General features: G+C 41.0%; 1 protein-coding gene across 3 annotated transcripts in view; it reads left to right on the plus strand.

Annotated features, from left to right (window-relative positions):
• The window catches only part of tfeb (transcription factor EB), a 161,446-nt gene that overhangs the window by 67,505 nt on the left and 77,996 nt on the right, over window positions 1-15,945 (plus strand). For 2 of the 3 annotated variants that reach the window (XM_063065458.1, XM_063065456.1), the window contains exon 2: window positions 4,607-4,698. The exons of the other annotated variant lie outside the window; for it this stretch is intronic. The gene's annotated coding sequence lies outside the window, so the exon portion shown is untranslated. The remainder of the gene's footprint in view (window positions 1-4,606; window positions 4,699-15,945) is intronic. 3 annotated transcript variants of the gene reach the window in all.

Here is a 15,945-nt window from a genome sequence, read left to right on the forward strand (position 1 = left end):
ACTTCTATTTGTAACTTTAAATAGAGTTGAATTTTTTTTTGTAATTACATTGGACAACAAATTTTTTCGAAAGTGTTGCTTCCTCAGAAACCTTCTGTGGTTATGGTAGATGGCCTGAAGCTGAACTCAAATATAATTTCGGACTACTTGTAACACATAGGATTTTGGAGAAACAAGACATTTTCTTTTATTGACTATAATGCAATTAATTGCAAAGCGGTGCTGACACTTTGTAACAGTTTAACTAAGCTACAAGTGTTTTGTTGATGATTTTCATTTGTACTCAGTGTCTGAGGCTTCTTGCTTAAGTGTCCATCAACAATCAGTCAGCATTGATGGATTCCAATTGCCCTGATACTGTTTCTCCATGACCACAATGTCCTAGTGAAGCCTTTCTCCATGTTCATCACTGATAGCTTCAAGATGTGCAGGAAAGTTGTCTAAATGGGATTGCAGAAGATGGATCTTTAGTGACGTGTTGTACTTCATGGTTTTGAATGGCTGAAGTATTTTGTCAACCAGCTGCACATAGTTTGGTGCTCTGTAGTTGCCAAGAAAATTTTCAACAATATCCTAAAAGGCCTTCCATGTGATTTTCTCTGGTCCCACTAGAAGTTCTTCAAATTACCTGTCATTAATGATCTATTTGATTTGTGGACCAGCAAAAATTCTTTCTTTAATCTTGACATCTTATTTTGGGGAACATCCGTCTCAGATACCAAAATCCTTCATGGAAATTTATAGTTTTTCTAAAACCTCTCCTGCCATGTAGCATCGGCCCTGCCTAAGCATGCCCAAGCATGCCTGGACACGATAGAAAACTTTTTAGCTTACATTGTGGCAACATTTTAATTGACTTGAGCTGTGAATTGAAATATCACATATAGGCGATTTGAAAATAACGGTGCGTGATAGGGAAATTTCATGGTGATTTTTGTGATCAGCAGACTAAAATACATAAGATACACCCAAAAGTATTCAGAAAGCAAAATCTTTGTTATTTGTCACTGCTTTGAATTTGTAGTTCCTATTTTCTTTCACCAAGCATTGTAAATGAAAATTCTTTATTGCCTTGATGTAATGGCCAGAAAGGGAGATAGGGGGCATTGGGAATGTGGTCTGGGAGCCAAAGGGCAGTAGCCCAAAACACTTTTAGGAACCACCGCTCTAATATATTTAAGAAGTATTTGGAGGAACACATGAAATGCCATGCCATTCAGCCCATAGCCTTCTTTGCTGGGAAATGGGATCAGTGCCTTTTGGCTGGCACAGCCATGGTGATCCAAAGGGCCAGTTTCTGTGCTCCAGAGCAGAGAGGTTGAAGCCTCTTCATCAGAAGTATTGGTTCCCTCAATCAGGTCATTGATAGTACATGGCTGTAATCTGGAACTGCTACCTTGTTTTGAATACGAAGGATGGAGATAATTAAAAAAAGGGATTGACATTCAGATTCCCAAACTTCCGGTGATCAGATTGCTGTTGGGGAGTATGTGATACACAAATGCTTTTTCAGAAATGAGTGAGTTTGGTTATGGTTTGAATTTAATTGATTTCTGGATCTGGAAGTTATATCAGGATAAGAAGTTGGCTGTTTAAGGTTGAGATTTGGGGAAACGATTTTTCATTGATCATGTTAATGGATTTTTGGATTCCTTAACCCTAGAGGGTTGTGGATGCTTGGTTAATGTGTATTTTCAAGATTGCAATGAATGTATTTCTTTTTTAAAAACTTATTTTTATTTGGATAAAGGATTCACAAGTAATGCACAAACTTTTTTTTACATATATAACCTTTTCCATTTTTTATGTGACTAAATCTATATTAATTTGTATATTCACAAGTACACATTGAGATAATATAGAAAATAATTAGGCACACAAATGTTTATGTGCAATTGTAATTTAACGCTATTAAACTAAATAATGATAATAGTTGTTATAAAAATATTAATAATAGTGGTTGAATACTAATTTCCATGTATCTCTTCTGGCCTATTTCTTTCTGGTCCAAAATTTCCCCAGATGGTTCTTTACTGGTACTAATTCCACATTTTCCAAAAAAAAATAACAGTAAACATTTGAGCCAAGGGTGCTTGCGTTAACACTATTACTATGTTGGTGAGACAAACAGTATAAACCATTATGAGAGTCATCTAAGTTCTCAGAGAGTAGGTCATCTTTTCCATGTTAAGTATTTCCAAAATGATTTCATGCCAACCTTCTAATGTAGGTGATGGCAATGAATGTATTTCATACGTTAAACAAATTACCGGATTAGTAGTGTGGGTGAGAGAAAGGGGCATTGCGGTGCATTGCCTTGATATAATAGATTGAGGAGGAGGCAGTTGTCTTCCTTTTTTTTGGTGACTACTTATTTTCACACACTTCTTGCTTTGTTGTTTTCTTCTCTCTGCTTGAGTGACTTGCATCCTTGGCTGAATATAAACACAGGATCTTGGGTGAAGGTCAGAGCAGCACTGACTCATTCTGTGGGATTATGAAACGTGAAAATTTCTTGGTCATCAGCAGATGTTGCATTTTTGAACATGGGGAATAAAGCCTCCGTACAGAATACTGGAAAGCTCTGAGGCATTCTTCATCTCTGGTTGCACTCTGAACTCAGGGAGATTCCAATTCTATATTTATATTTAAGATAATTTTGATTTTTTTAAAAATTAAGTATTTCTTTTATTTTTGGAACCGTTTCCAAGCTCATCAGAAATTTCTGAGTAAATTTCTGAGCAAATACCCACTTGGTGTTAGGACACAGTGTGGCTTGGCACAAGTTGATGGGTTTCTCATATCTAAATTGTTTATAGCTAGCAATAAAGACTTGAAAGTGAAATGTGGGTTCATATTCCCCAGTATGCAGTACTGCTGAAGTTCTTCCCATTTGGATGGACAATACCAAGGGACTGCTACACTCTTGAGGAAATAATATTAAGAATGCTGCACTTCAGGAGTTTCAAACCAAAGGAGCAGTGCACTAACAATGATGGTCTGTTGTACAGATTTAGTAGCAGCATCAGGATTACACTACGTAGAGAAGATGTTAAACTGAGGTGCTCATCTTCTCATGTAAATGATTATAGCCTGGACACCTGCCCATTTTTTCCTCTTAACCTGAGAACAATAGCACAAACTCCAGATAATGTGGCATTTAAACAGATTGATAAGCACAAGCGATTCTGCAGATGCTGGAAATTCATAGCAACACACTCAAAAAGCTGGAGGAACTCAGTAAGTCAGGCAGCGTCTATGCAGAGGAAAAAACATTTGAAGTTTGGGGCCGAGACCCTTCATTGGGTCTGGAAAGGGAGGAGGAAGAAGGCAGATTAGGAAGGAGTGGGAGGAAAAGGAGTAGAGGCTGGTGGGTGAGGGGGAAGGTGAGTAGGTTGGGGGGGAGTGAGACTGAAACGAGAAGCTGGGTGATAGGTTGAAGAGGTAAAGTGCTGAAGAAGAAGGAATCTGGTAGGAAAGGACTGTAAATCATGGGAGAGATGGAAGGAGAAGGGGCACCAGAAGAAAAGGGGTAACAGAAGAGCCTGAAAGAGAATGGAAAAAAAAGAAAAGAGGGTGGGCAGAGAAATTGATGTTCATGCTGTCAGTTTGGAGGTTACCAAGCCAAAGTATGAGGTGTTGCTCCTCCATCCTGAGATTGGCCTCGTTGTAACAGCAGAGGAGGCCATGGACCAACATGGGAGTGGAAAGTAGATTTAAAATAGGTGGCCACCGAGACGTCCTGCCTGTTGGAGTGCAGGTGCTTGACGAAGTGGTCCTCCCATTTACATCGAGTCTCAGTGATGTAAGGGAGGCCACACGGAGAGCACCAGATACAGTAGATGACCCCGACAGACTTGCGGGTGAAGTATTTCCTTTGAGTTTTGAACCTGGGCCAAAACCCTACCCATTCATTCATTTGCTGGGAGTGGTGAATAAATAAAATATTAAAATTTACCCTGCTAGCAATCTCAGTAAGCAATGTCTGTTTTCTTTATTATTCAGTTGCACCATCTTAGTGTTGACATGTTTCAACGTGAAGGCTGAAGCTAGTATGCATAGTAAATACAGTTCAGTTTATAAATAGATCCTTAATAAAGCCTAAAAGAATCCTGTGATGCATTGTGGCTGTTCCATAATAACTCTGATCTGGCATTGTTATCTAAATTTTATTCCCCTCCCTTGCTCCCAACACTTTCAAACAGTCATTGTGTAGGGTGATGAGCAGAAAGTGCAAGATTGTGGCTTATGGTGACACCACCTTCTTGTCTCTTGGGGCAGGCCAAACACTTCACCCAAACAAACTCTGCACTGAGCTAACCAATGAGTGACAGGATCTGTTTGGCTTGTTTGAAGGCTGCCCGGCACACAATGAGTTAACTGCAATATCATGAATCCCTGGGCTTCCTTTATTGTGTGTCAGAGCATTGCCTGCTCTTGTTGAGGCATTTTCAAGAAGTGGGAAGGTGCTGAGCAATATCACTACTTGCAGTGCCCTTGCCGAGTGACAGCCATACGCAGTTTGTGGAAAAGACACACAGGGGAGACAGTGGACTTCTTCTTTCTCAGCTCTGTTGAGTTATCCCCGCTAATTTTTCTTTTGCAGCCTCTGGAGATTTCAGCAAGCCTGATTTCTATAAAGGAGGAGCGTGGACCAGGGTGAAGCACTGAAAAGAGAAGGTTGGCAGCATAAAATAGGTAATTGTTTCAAGTCTTTTAACTGCTTCTCTTTATCTGTCAGCAGAAAGGGAGAAAAAAAGCCGATCTTCTCATTGGGAAAGAACAAGCCTGATTTGTATAGTAGCGTTCAGAGTCTTGCATTACCCTGAAGTGTCTTACAAGCAATATTTTTGAATGGTTATATAAACACGAAATGCTGGAAACACTCAATAGGTCAGGCAGAATCTGTGGAAAGAGAAACAGAATTAATGTTTGAGGTTGGAGAGCCTTCATCAGAACTCAGCGTGTTGGTTTTTTGATTTCAGCTTTCCAGCATCTGCAGTTTTTGTCTTTAATTTTGGAAATGTCGTAAAGCAGAAAGTACGCTGTTGGTTTGCATAGAGTAAGCTCCCACAAACTCTGACAACAACCAGGTGGTCTGTTTTGGTGATGTCTTTTGAGGATTAAGTATGGACTTGGGCACCGGAGCAAACCTCTGTGCTTTATTGCAAAGTAGTGCTGGGGAAATTTTTCTTCCACTTGATACACTTAACACTTTAGCTAATAATTGGCAACTTCTGCAATGAGGCAGTTCCTCCGAACAGCGCAAGAATTTTGACCTGGGTTTGGTGCTCATGTTACTGAAGTGAGGCTTTAATCCGCGACCTACAAACACAGGGGAAGAGGACAGAATGAGGCAGGGTACTTGTGACCCTTCATCCAGTAACTCTAGTTAACTGGACATTGGATGAAGGAATTTGTCAAGTGTACCAGTTGAACAGCCAGATCACTGACTTGGCTGACTTGCAAACAGCGCAAATTGAGAATGGCAGTTTACACTCACATGCTACCCGTATGTTGAATCCCCAGGGTAACACCATGCTAGTTGTCAAAGTTTAGTGATTAGATCCAGGCATACCATGGCCTTATTATTGTTGCATTGCAAGCATAAGAGATTCAGGAAATGCTGGAAATCTAGATGAAATCCAGATTCTTGATGAGGGCTTGCTGTCTGAAACATCGTCTATTTATTCCTCTCTATAGATACTGAGTTCCTCCGGCATTTTGTGTGTATTGCTCATTGTTTGGGAGAAATTGCAATGAACAAATTGGCCTCTGTGCTTTCTTACATCAAACCAATGATTACATGCCAGAATTTTAAAAAACATTAATTGCACAGTGTTTTGGGATGTCCTGCAGTTATTAATACAAATCTTTCTTCTGCCTGTTAAACTGTGTTGCCATAAACCTTGCAGTCAGGGGAATCAAAGGTAAGTTTACAAAATAGGAAAGGTGCAATTTATAGCAATGGTGTTGTGAGGGCTGACGCAATGAAATTTGTTGATGCTTTTGGCTGAATATGCTGTGTGCAGTCCAAAATTTGGTGCAAACCCTTGCACTAGGAAACATTTAAGATGAAACTATAGACCTAGAGTTATTTTTCCTGATGTCCTGATGAAGCATCTTAGCTCAAAATGTTGATTGTTTATTGCTCTCCCTCGACGAACCTGCTGAGTTCCTCTAGCATTTGGTGTGTGTTACTCTGGATTTCTAGCATCTGTAGAATCTCTTGTGTTTGGTGAGTCATTTTTCTTGTAAACTTATGCCGCTGTTACCCTTTTGAGAAGATATAAAGCTCATTTTTCACTGTCCATAACGTGCCTTCAATCCACACTTAGTCACACTTGAGGGTTTCGGAGTGCGAATACCGGTTGAGCTGAAACATTTCAATCCTGGAGTAATGTTTCAGTTGGATGGTGGTTCTTGACTGGAGATCTGGTTACAGAAGTTGTTTATGTAAGTAAACAGTCCTTGGTCGTCAAAGCGAGTGGAAAAAGATACGGTCATTACAGGTACAGCATGCAGGTTTCATATCAAAGTGCAGATCTCTTTTTGTTGTGGTGGTCCAATTAGGATAGGATTAAAATTTCCACAATAAAAGCAAAAAAATGCTGGATGTACTCCCAGCTTTTCCAGGGCACATGTAAAGAAGTCTAAAACAAATGACTTCATTAGAACTGATTAATTCTGCTGAAAGATCTTTAATATGAAAGCTTCTTCTTCTTGGGCCCGTAGCTCCCAGTGGAGCATAGGCCATCGATGACCTCCCATCTCCAACATCCTGTGTTCTGAGCCAGTTTCTCAAGGTGGACCAGGGGTGTCCCCATTGTCTAAGTTTAGCCTCAACATCTCTCCTCAATGTATTCTTTGGCCATCCATATTTCCTCTTTCCTTGGGCACTCTATTTTAATACCTGCCTGGTGATGTTGGTTGGCTTCCTCAAGCCGTGATTAGTTCTCCTCCATTTCTGTTTGCGTATTTGTATCTCCGTGGATTCCTAGTTGGTGTTTTCCCACAGGGTCTGGTTGGTTAATTTGTCAGTCCATCTGCTGTTTAGGATCCTTCTCAGGTCTGAAACAACAGACAAAAAAAATGCAGTAGGAAAAATGTCAGCCTGAAAAGTTGACTGCTCATTTCCCTCCTTAGATGGATCTTGACCTGCTGAGTTTCTCCAGCATTTTGTGTGTGTTGCTCCAGATTTCCATCATCTGCAGAATCTCTGAATCTCTTATTGGCCTGAAGCATTCTCTCTTCACTGATACTGCATGGCCCAATGAGTAATTGGAGCATTTTGTTTAATTTAGACTTTCAGCATTAGCTGCAGTTTAATGTTATTTAACAAGCACAAACTCATGTCACTTTAAGAAGCTATACTGTTATTTAGAGTCATAGAGTTATTCGGCACAGAACCAGGCCCTTCATCCCAGCTCAACCACGTTAAAAACATCGTCTGCCTGAGCTGGTCCCATTTATCTGCATTTGGCCCGTATACCTCTAGAACTTTCCTTTCTATCTGTTTAGATGCCTTTCAAGTATTGTAATGCTACCCTGTGCCTGGCAGCTTGTTCCATAAACCCATCACCCTCTGTGTGGAAAAAGCTGCCTCTCAGCTCCTCTTCGAATTTTTTCTGCTCTCACCTTAAATTAGTGCCCTCTACTTTTAAACTATCCTATCCTGGAGAAAAGATTATGATCTTATTTGTGTCCCTCATGATTTTATATACCTCTCATGTTTTTATGGGATATATAATATACACTTAGTGGTTACTTTATTGGGTACACCTGTGCAGCTACTTGCAAATATCTCATCAGCTGAACATGTGGCAGTGACTTAATGTGTTAAAGCATGCGGATATGGCTCTCCACTGGTAAGATGGTGGTGCGCTTGTACGTAGCGGCCTCTATGGGGCCAACAAAGGTGTTACTGTTTTTATAACGTATTTTTTACAATTGCATGACCATGCTGGACATTAAGAACTTAAAAGTGCTGCAGGCCTACCCCATTAATGGTTTGTTCGTCTGTGGAGAAACTGAAGGAGCTGGACTTGGTGTGGACCATGCTGTTGGAGAGGTGTCGGAGTTGGTCCATGAAGGGTGTAGTCCAACAACGAGCGATTGTCTTAGTCGCTTTACTTGCGTTTGTAACACCCTGCAAGACTCGATTTATCAGAGAAGGGTGGGTGCAGATAACAGGGGAGCCGCGTGGCCTCAGTCATAGCGAGAACTAGGCATCAAGGTTGTGGTGTCACCTGTTTGCAGCTGCCTGGGGGGGGAGGCATCATTGTCGGGTGCTCTACCGGAGTGCCAGAGGCAGTGTGGCGTGGTGTCTGTGTGAGACTTGGTGCTGCCTCCCAGTGTTCACTTGGCAGAAGACAAGCTGTAATGGAGACGGCAGACTGCTGCAACATTCCTGCACTCAGGGACTTGAAATATATTCTTTTTTGCGACTGTACTTTACTGTTCTCTTACATGTGCTTTCTATCTTATATGTGCTTTGTGCTGTGTATGACTGTTGGTACTGTGTTTTGCACTTTAGCCCTGGAGTAACACTGTTTGATTAGGCTGTATTCATATATGGTTGAATAACAATTAAACTCATACTGGAACTTGAGGTTTAGTTATTGTTCCGATCAAGCAACAGAGTAGGGAAGAAATGTGGTCTGACTGTGACTGTGGAATGATTGTTGGTGCCAGATGGGGTGGTTTGAGTATCTCAGAAACTGCTGATCTCCTGGGATTTTTACACACAACAGTCTCTAGAGTTGTATGAAAAACAAAGACCAAATCCAGTGAGTGGAATTCTCTTGGCAAAAATACCCTGTTAATGAGAGAGGTCAGAAGAGAATGGCCAGACAGGTTCAAGCTGACAGGAAGGTGACAGTAACTCAAGTAACCACATGTTACAACAGTGCTGTGCAGGAGACCATTTCTGAATGTACAACATGTCAGACGTTGAAGTGGATGGGCTACAGCAGCAGAATACCATGAACATACAGAAATACATTCAGTGGCCACTTTATTCGGCACCAATTGTACCAAATAAAGAAGCCACTGAGGGTATGATAATAAGGTCACCTCTCAGCCTTGTATGCTCCAGGGAAAACATTTCCAGCATATCCATTCAGGGATATGAGGAATAGGTAGCAAATGCTAACCCTGCCTGTGTCATAGATGCCATGAATGGAGAGAACAATGCAAACCCTACACATGTGGGACTGGAAGCCAAGATTAGGCCCAGGTCCCTGGAGCTGTGAAGAAGCAGCAGTATCTGCTGTGCCACTATGGTACCCAATACAGATTGGAGTGGTACACTCCAAATTTAAGCTTCCCCTTATATTTTGAGCAGAATTTCAGAAAACTAGAACAGTTGTTATATTTATTCCCCCTAGTGAAAATAAATCAGAATTAGGGTCCCAAGATCGGGTGGGGATAATGATTGAGAAACCTGGAAATGGTTAGCAATTGGGATCAAAACTTTTGTCCTTGGCGGTTCCCTCATACTATAGGGACCAGGGGTGCTTGTGAGGATATAATAGGGACACTCTTGTGTGGATCAGTCATCTTCCAATTTCCATCTCCGAAGTCTTATCGATTTAGCTTTGTTTTCTCTGTGGGGTGAAGCAGACCAGTTTCCCTCAGAATGTACAGTATTTTCTTGTTCAGGTGCACCTGCCACAACATTAGTTTTAGACTATTTATTTCATCCACTAGGCATCTACCCAACTCACCCACGCTGATTATCACTGCAACACAACTTCCTCTCCCGTCTGTTGTGAGCTAAAAATATAAGCTCCACCAATTTTGAAAAGAGGAACTGTTGCTTGAACCCAATGGACCAGAAAGTATTTTGTATTTAGTACTATTTGGGAACACTGAATGTCTAACAGGGTATTGATATCAATTTAAACCTGTTGATTTATCTTGAAAACATTAATATGTTTATTAATGTGTGCCCCTTTATCTTGAAGTTCCATTTTCTTATTCTTAGCAAATATTCCCTGTTTTACCCATTCAGCTATTGTCAGTGCTGCTATGCAGAGGTTTGAGATATTTTGCTTAAAATTAAAGTATGTAAGCCTACTCAATCTTCCCTCGCCCATTGTAGTGAAAGCTTGTTATGTTTTCTTCTTGCCCACGTTTCCCTGGGCCGTGTAGCTGGATTCCTTGCATTCTTTACTACAGTATGGATTTTAAACCCAGCATCGCCTAAAAAATTCATCAACCTGAACTGAATGAGAAGTCAGAATCTGGATCTAGTTTGCACCTTCCAAGACCTCAAGGTATGTGTATCCCTAAAATAAGGCTCCACTAAGAACGATTCAGTATTTTGAGACAAATGGGTGCAGATATTGGTTGAGACAAGACACTTGGAAGAATTTCCCCACTCTTCATAGCAAAAAAGAGAAGCAAGTCATAGGGTATCCAATCCTGCATGCCATGTTAAGAAAGTGTCAGCTGAGCTGTAGATGCGAGCACTCTCACCTCTGAGTTGGAAGGTTGTGGACTGGATCTGTTTTAGAGTCTTGAGAACAAACTTTGAAGCTGACTGCAAAACAATCATGTTGGACAACCTGCCTTTTGCATATCACTTTTAACCCAGACTGCTTTCTTTGGCGGATGTGAATCATCCCATGCCACTATTTTAAGAAGAGCAGTTGTAAACATGGCCTTGGCTGTTATTTATCCCTCCTTCAACATCACAAATATAGGGACTATCTGATTGTCATCACATTGCTGTTTGTGATGGCATGCGAAGGGAAGATGACTGATGCGTTACCAATAACACAACAGTGACTGAAATTCACAAGTGCCTTTAGGAACATTGCCTTGATCTGAAGCCGCTCAAGCCACTTTGAGCATTTTGTTTGCTCTCATGTCCTGGTTCGGCTTATTAGAACAAAATGGTGATGATGCGGCAACTCTTCAAGGGTACAACATTAACCCGGTGCAAACAGAACTCTGGACGTGCATCTCAGGGTCCTCAGCGTCTGAAAGAGGAAGGTGGTTTCAGAATCAGCAAAATGACGCAGAGGATAATCTATTGGTCAGTTTAAAAGATTGGGCAAATGACTAGGTAAAGGACCAGTCACATTGATTGACCGAGACAGCACTATGTTGTGCACAGGCACAAAATTCAGGCTTGCTTTTGCAGAATGGATGAAGCGATTGCAGTCTGCAGAATTATTCAGCAAGAGATCCAACTGGAGAGTCCTGAGGTCAGCACTCAGTCCAGCCAACTGAACAAGGGCATTAAGGCGTGTGGTAGAACAAAGGGATCTGCTAATGCAGATACATAATTCCTTGCAAGTAGCATTACAGGTAGATAGGGTCCTAAAGAGAGCTTTTGGCACATTGGCTTTCATAAATCAAAGTATTGAATTTAAGATCTCCCCCTCCCCCTCCTACTTTCAAATCTCTTACTAGCTCTTCTTTCAGTTAGTCCTGACGAAAGGTCCCGGCCCAAAACGTCGACTGTACCTCTTCCTATAGATGCTGCCTGGCCTGCTGCGTTCACCGGCGTTTTGTGTGTGTGTGTGTGGCTTGAATTTCCAGCATCTGCAGATTTCTTTGTGTCTGTGTATTGAGTACAGGAGTTGGGCTGTTATGTTGAAGTTATATAAGATATTGGTGAGGCCTAATTTGGAGTATTGTGTGCAGTTCTGGTCACATACCTACAGCAAAGATGTCAATAAGATTGAAAAAGTGCAGTGAAAACATACAAGGATGCTTCTGTGACTTGAGGAACTGAATTATTGGGAATGGTTGAATAGGTTAGGACCTTATTCCCTGGAGTGTAGGAGAATGGGGAGATTTGATAGAGGTATACAAAATGAGAGGTATAGATAGGGTAAGTGCAAGCAGGCTTTTTCCTCTGAGGTTGGGTGAGACTAGAACTAGAGGTGATGGGTTAAAGGTGAAAGGTGAAATATTTAAGGGGAACATGCTTCACTTAGTGGGTGGTGAGAGTGTGGAATGAGTTATCAGCAGATGTGCTGGATCTGGGTTTGATTGCAACACTTAAGAGAAGTTTGGTTAGATACATAGGGATGGGAAGGGTATGGATGGCTATGATACCGGTGCAGTTCGATGGAACTGGACATGTAGTTGATGGGCCAAAGGGATTTTTTTTCTGTGCTGTAATGCTCTTGTGACTCTATGAGATGATATGGTCTTGCCAGGCTTGGCTTTGAACTGAGCTGTGCAGGATAGCATTCTAAGGAAGAAATAGAGCAAAGTGCGAACTGGGTGGATTCTATTGTGGTGAGTGCTGGTGATGGGCACTATAGCATTGGTCGAACTGTGTTCAGGAAAACCGGTTAGAGGAATGGGACTGATGGGAATGGTCTAAAACCAGCATTGAGTCGATGGGTGAATAGCCTCTTCTATGGTGAGACAAATATGTGTTTTCGATCTCCTCATTACAGAGGCCACTTGGGTCCTGTGTGTCCCAAACAGGAGGAGGTGCAGGTGAGTTGTTGTACTGGCTAGAAATGGTGATTAGTCACATTGGTTTATTATTCGTGTGCACTGAGTGAAAAGCTGGTATTGCGTACTGTTCCTGCAGATCAGATCATGAGGTAGAGCAAGGTAAGACGATAACAATGCAGAATAAAGTGTAACAGGTGCAAATAAAGAGCAATGCAGGTAAACAACAAGGTAGAATATTATAACAAAATAGATTATAAGGTAAACAATTCAACATATCGTACTGGAGAACTATTGAATAGTTTTATAACACGGGAGGAGAAGCTCTCTTTGAACCTGTTGGTACATGCTTTGAGGATTTTGTATGGCACTCCTTATTTATAGGGAACCTCGTTACAAATTGTACTCTTTTGACTCTGTTGGGAATGACGACAAACCATCAATTCATGGCCTCTGCTCTTAAGTAAACTTAAATCAGTTCTTCATCTGATATGAAAGACTATTCAGAATTGTAACAATTATACTCTGGTACAGAGGCCAACTTCAGCATCAAGCACTTTTGACACAGTGCAATGAAATTAAGAAGCTGGATTGAAGAATTTCACAGGAACTTTGCACATAGATACAGGGCAATGTGTTTGGTTTAATGAATGTTTAATTCATGCACACAATGGAAAGCTCAGACATACAAAGGCAGAAAAGAAATGCAATTGGGTGTGACAATTCAGTACAAGTATCAAGTTAATTAAGAGACAGTTGTGAAGAATTAAGTTGCATTTGTGTTATATTGCATTTCTGAAGAGTTTGATTTTTAAAACACAATAATATTTTATTTTAACCCTGTATAATTCATTATTATTTCTGCATAGGAAGGTCTGTCTCTTGTTTTGGGCTCTCTGCCATTGATTCATTGCAAGAAGGTTCAATCACAAACAGCTTCCTATTTTAAATGGCTTGCCCTTGGAGATTTTCTCCACAATAAAGTGAAATAAAATTTGAGAATCTCCATTTCTGAGGGGCATCTGTGTTAGAAGAAGACGAACGTCACCAGATTTTTATATAATTAGAGTTTATTTATTTATAGTGTCTTCCCTAATGTCAGAAAGCTCTAAATTGTAAATAGATTTGAAATATGGGCTGCGGCACCAGGGAGAGTCCTTGAAAAAGGATGTTAGATATCGGGACAGAACAAGATCATTTGCCCCTTCACCCCCCCTCCCCCCCAACATGCTCTCCCATTGATCAGATAAGTCCTGGCTGATCTACCTCAGCTCCACTTTGTAGACCAAGCCTCCTATCCGTTGATACCCTTAATATCCAGAACTATATTGATTTTTGTCTTAAATAAATAACTGAGCTTCCCTTACCCTTTGGGGTAGAGAATTCCAAAGATTCACCATCCTCTATGTTGAGAAATTTCTCCTCATCAAATGGCCTAGTTCTTATTCTGATAGTGTCCCACTGATTCCAGACTCCTAAGCCAGGAAAGCTGTCCATGAATCCACCTGCCAATGACAGTAAGGATTTTTATAATTTTCATTTGATTGCCACTCTTTCTTCTAAACTCAATACAGTGCAGGTCTAGGTTGCTTCATCTCTCTTCATATGTCAAACCCACAATATTGGGAACCTGTCAGGTAATTATTTTGAGGTAAGGAGGCCAAAATTGTGGACAGTACTTCAGATGTGATCTTATATGAACGCAAGTGGAACAGGTCAAAAGCTTTAAGTTCCTCAGAGTCAATATCACAAATGACCTGACTTGGTCCAACCAAGGAGAGTTCACTGCCAAGAATGCCCACCAGCACCTTTACTTCCTAAGAAAACTAAAGAAATTTGGCCTGTCCCCTAAAACCCTCACTAATTTTTATAGATGCACTATATAAAGCATTCTCCTAGGGTGCATCACAACCTGGTATGGAAGTTGTCCTGTCCAAGACCGAAAGAAACTGCAGAAGATCGTGAACACGGCGCAGCACATCACACAAACCAATCTTCTGTCCGTGGACTCACTTTACACCGCACGCTGTCGGAGCAGTGCTGCCAGGATAATCAAGGACACGACCCACCCAGCCAACAGAGTTTTTGTCCCTCTTCCCTCCGGGAGAAGGTTCAGGAGCTTGAAGACTCGTACGGCCAGATTTGGGAACAGCTCCTTTCCAACTGTGATAAGACTGCTGAACAGATCCTGACCCAGATCTGGGCGTACCCTCCAAATATATGGACCTGCCTGTCGGTTTTTTTTGCACTTCCTTACTTCCCATTTTTCTATTTTCTATTTATGATTTATAATTTAAATTTTTAATATTTACTAATTTTAACTATTTTTAATATCTTTAATATTTAATATTTGTAATTCAGGAAATGTGAAGCACAGAATCAAATATCGCTGTGACGATTGTACGTTCTAGTACCAATTGTTTGGTGACAATAAAGTATAAAGTTTGCTGGTAAAGCTGTATATAATGGTATCCATGATGTGTATGTTACAACATAGAAAGAGGCCATTCAGCCTATTGGGTTCATGCTAACTACCAACAGCAGACCCATTCTCCCGTCCTATTTCTGCAACATATTCTTTGACATAACCATCAAATCCCTTTCTTACATTTACCTAGTGATGGTGACAGTTTACTGCATCTAGTTAAACAACCAACATGGAATGGGGCTGTGGCGGAAACAAGTCAGCAATGAGTAAATGTGCTAGCACACTTGATGGACTGAATGGCCTAATTCTGTTCCCATGTCTATGGTATCCTCTGTGCTTTGTCTATTTAAGTGCCTGTCTAAATGTCTCTTAAGTTATTAAGTGATTATACCTGACTTCACCACCTCCTCTGGCAGTGAGTTCAAGGTGTCAACCACTCTTTGTGTGGGTTGGGGGGTGGGGTGGAGTGTTGTGGTGGTGGGGGACTTTCTTCTCAAATTCCTTTCAACACCTTTTCTCACCTTAAACAGTTTTATTTTTGATATCCTCACCGTGGGAAAGGGATTCCAGCTTTATGCCTCTTTTAATTTTATTGGCGTCTATTAAAGTTCAAAGTAAATTTTATTATCAAAGTACATATATATCATCATATCCAAGCCCAAGATTCATTTTCTTGTGAGCATACTCAATAAATCTATAGGATGATAACCATAGCAGAATCAATGAAAGACTGTCCAACTAGGGCATTCAAGCTGAGTGCAGAAGACAACAAACTGTGCAAATACAAAAAGAGGAAATGATAATAGTAAATAAATACACAATAAATATCGAGAACATGAGATGAAGAGACTTTGAAAGGGAGTCCATGGTTATGGGAACATTTTGATGATAGAACAAGTGAAGTTGAGTGAAGTTATCCCCTTTGGTTCAAGAGCCCTGATGGTTGGTGGGTAGTAACTGTTCCTGAACCTGGGAGTGTGTGTCCTGAGGCTCCTATACCTTCTTTCTGATGGCAGGAATGAGAAGAGAGCATATCCTGGGTGATTGGGGGACCCCGATGCTGGATACTGCTTAGCTGCAACAGCTTTACG

This window comes from Mobula hypostoma, chromosome 13, assembly GCF_963921235.1.
Source record: "Mobula hypostoma chromosome 13, sMobHyp1.1, whole genome shotgun sequence".
NCBI classification, from domain to species: Eukaryota; Metazoa; Chordata; class Chondrichthyes; order Myliobatiformes; family Myliobatidae; genus Mobula; species Mobula hypostoma.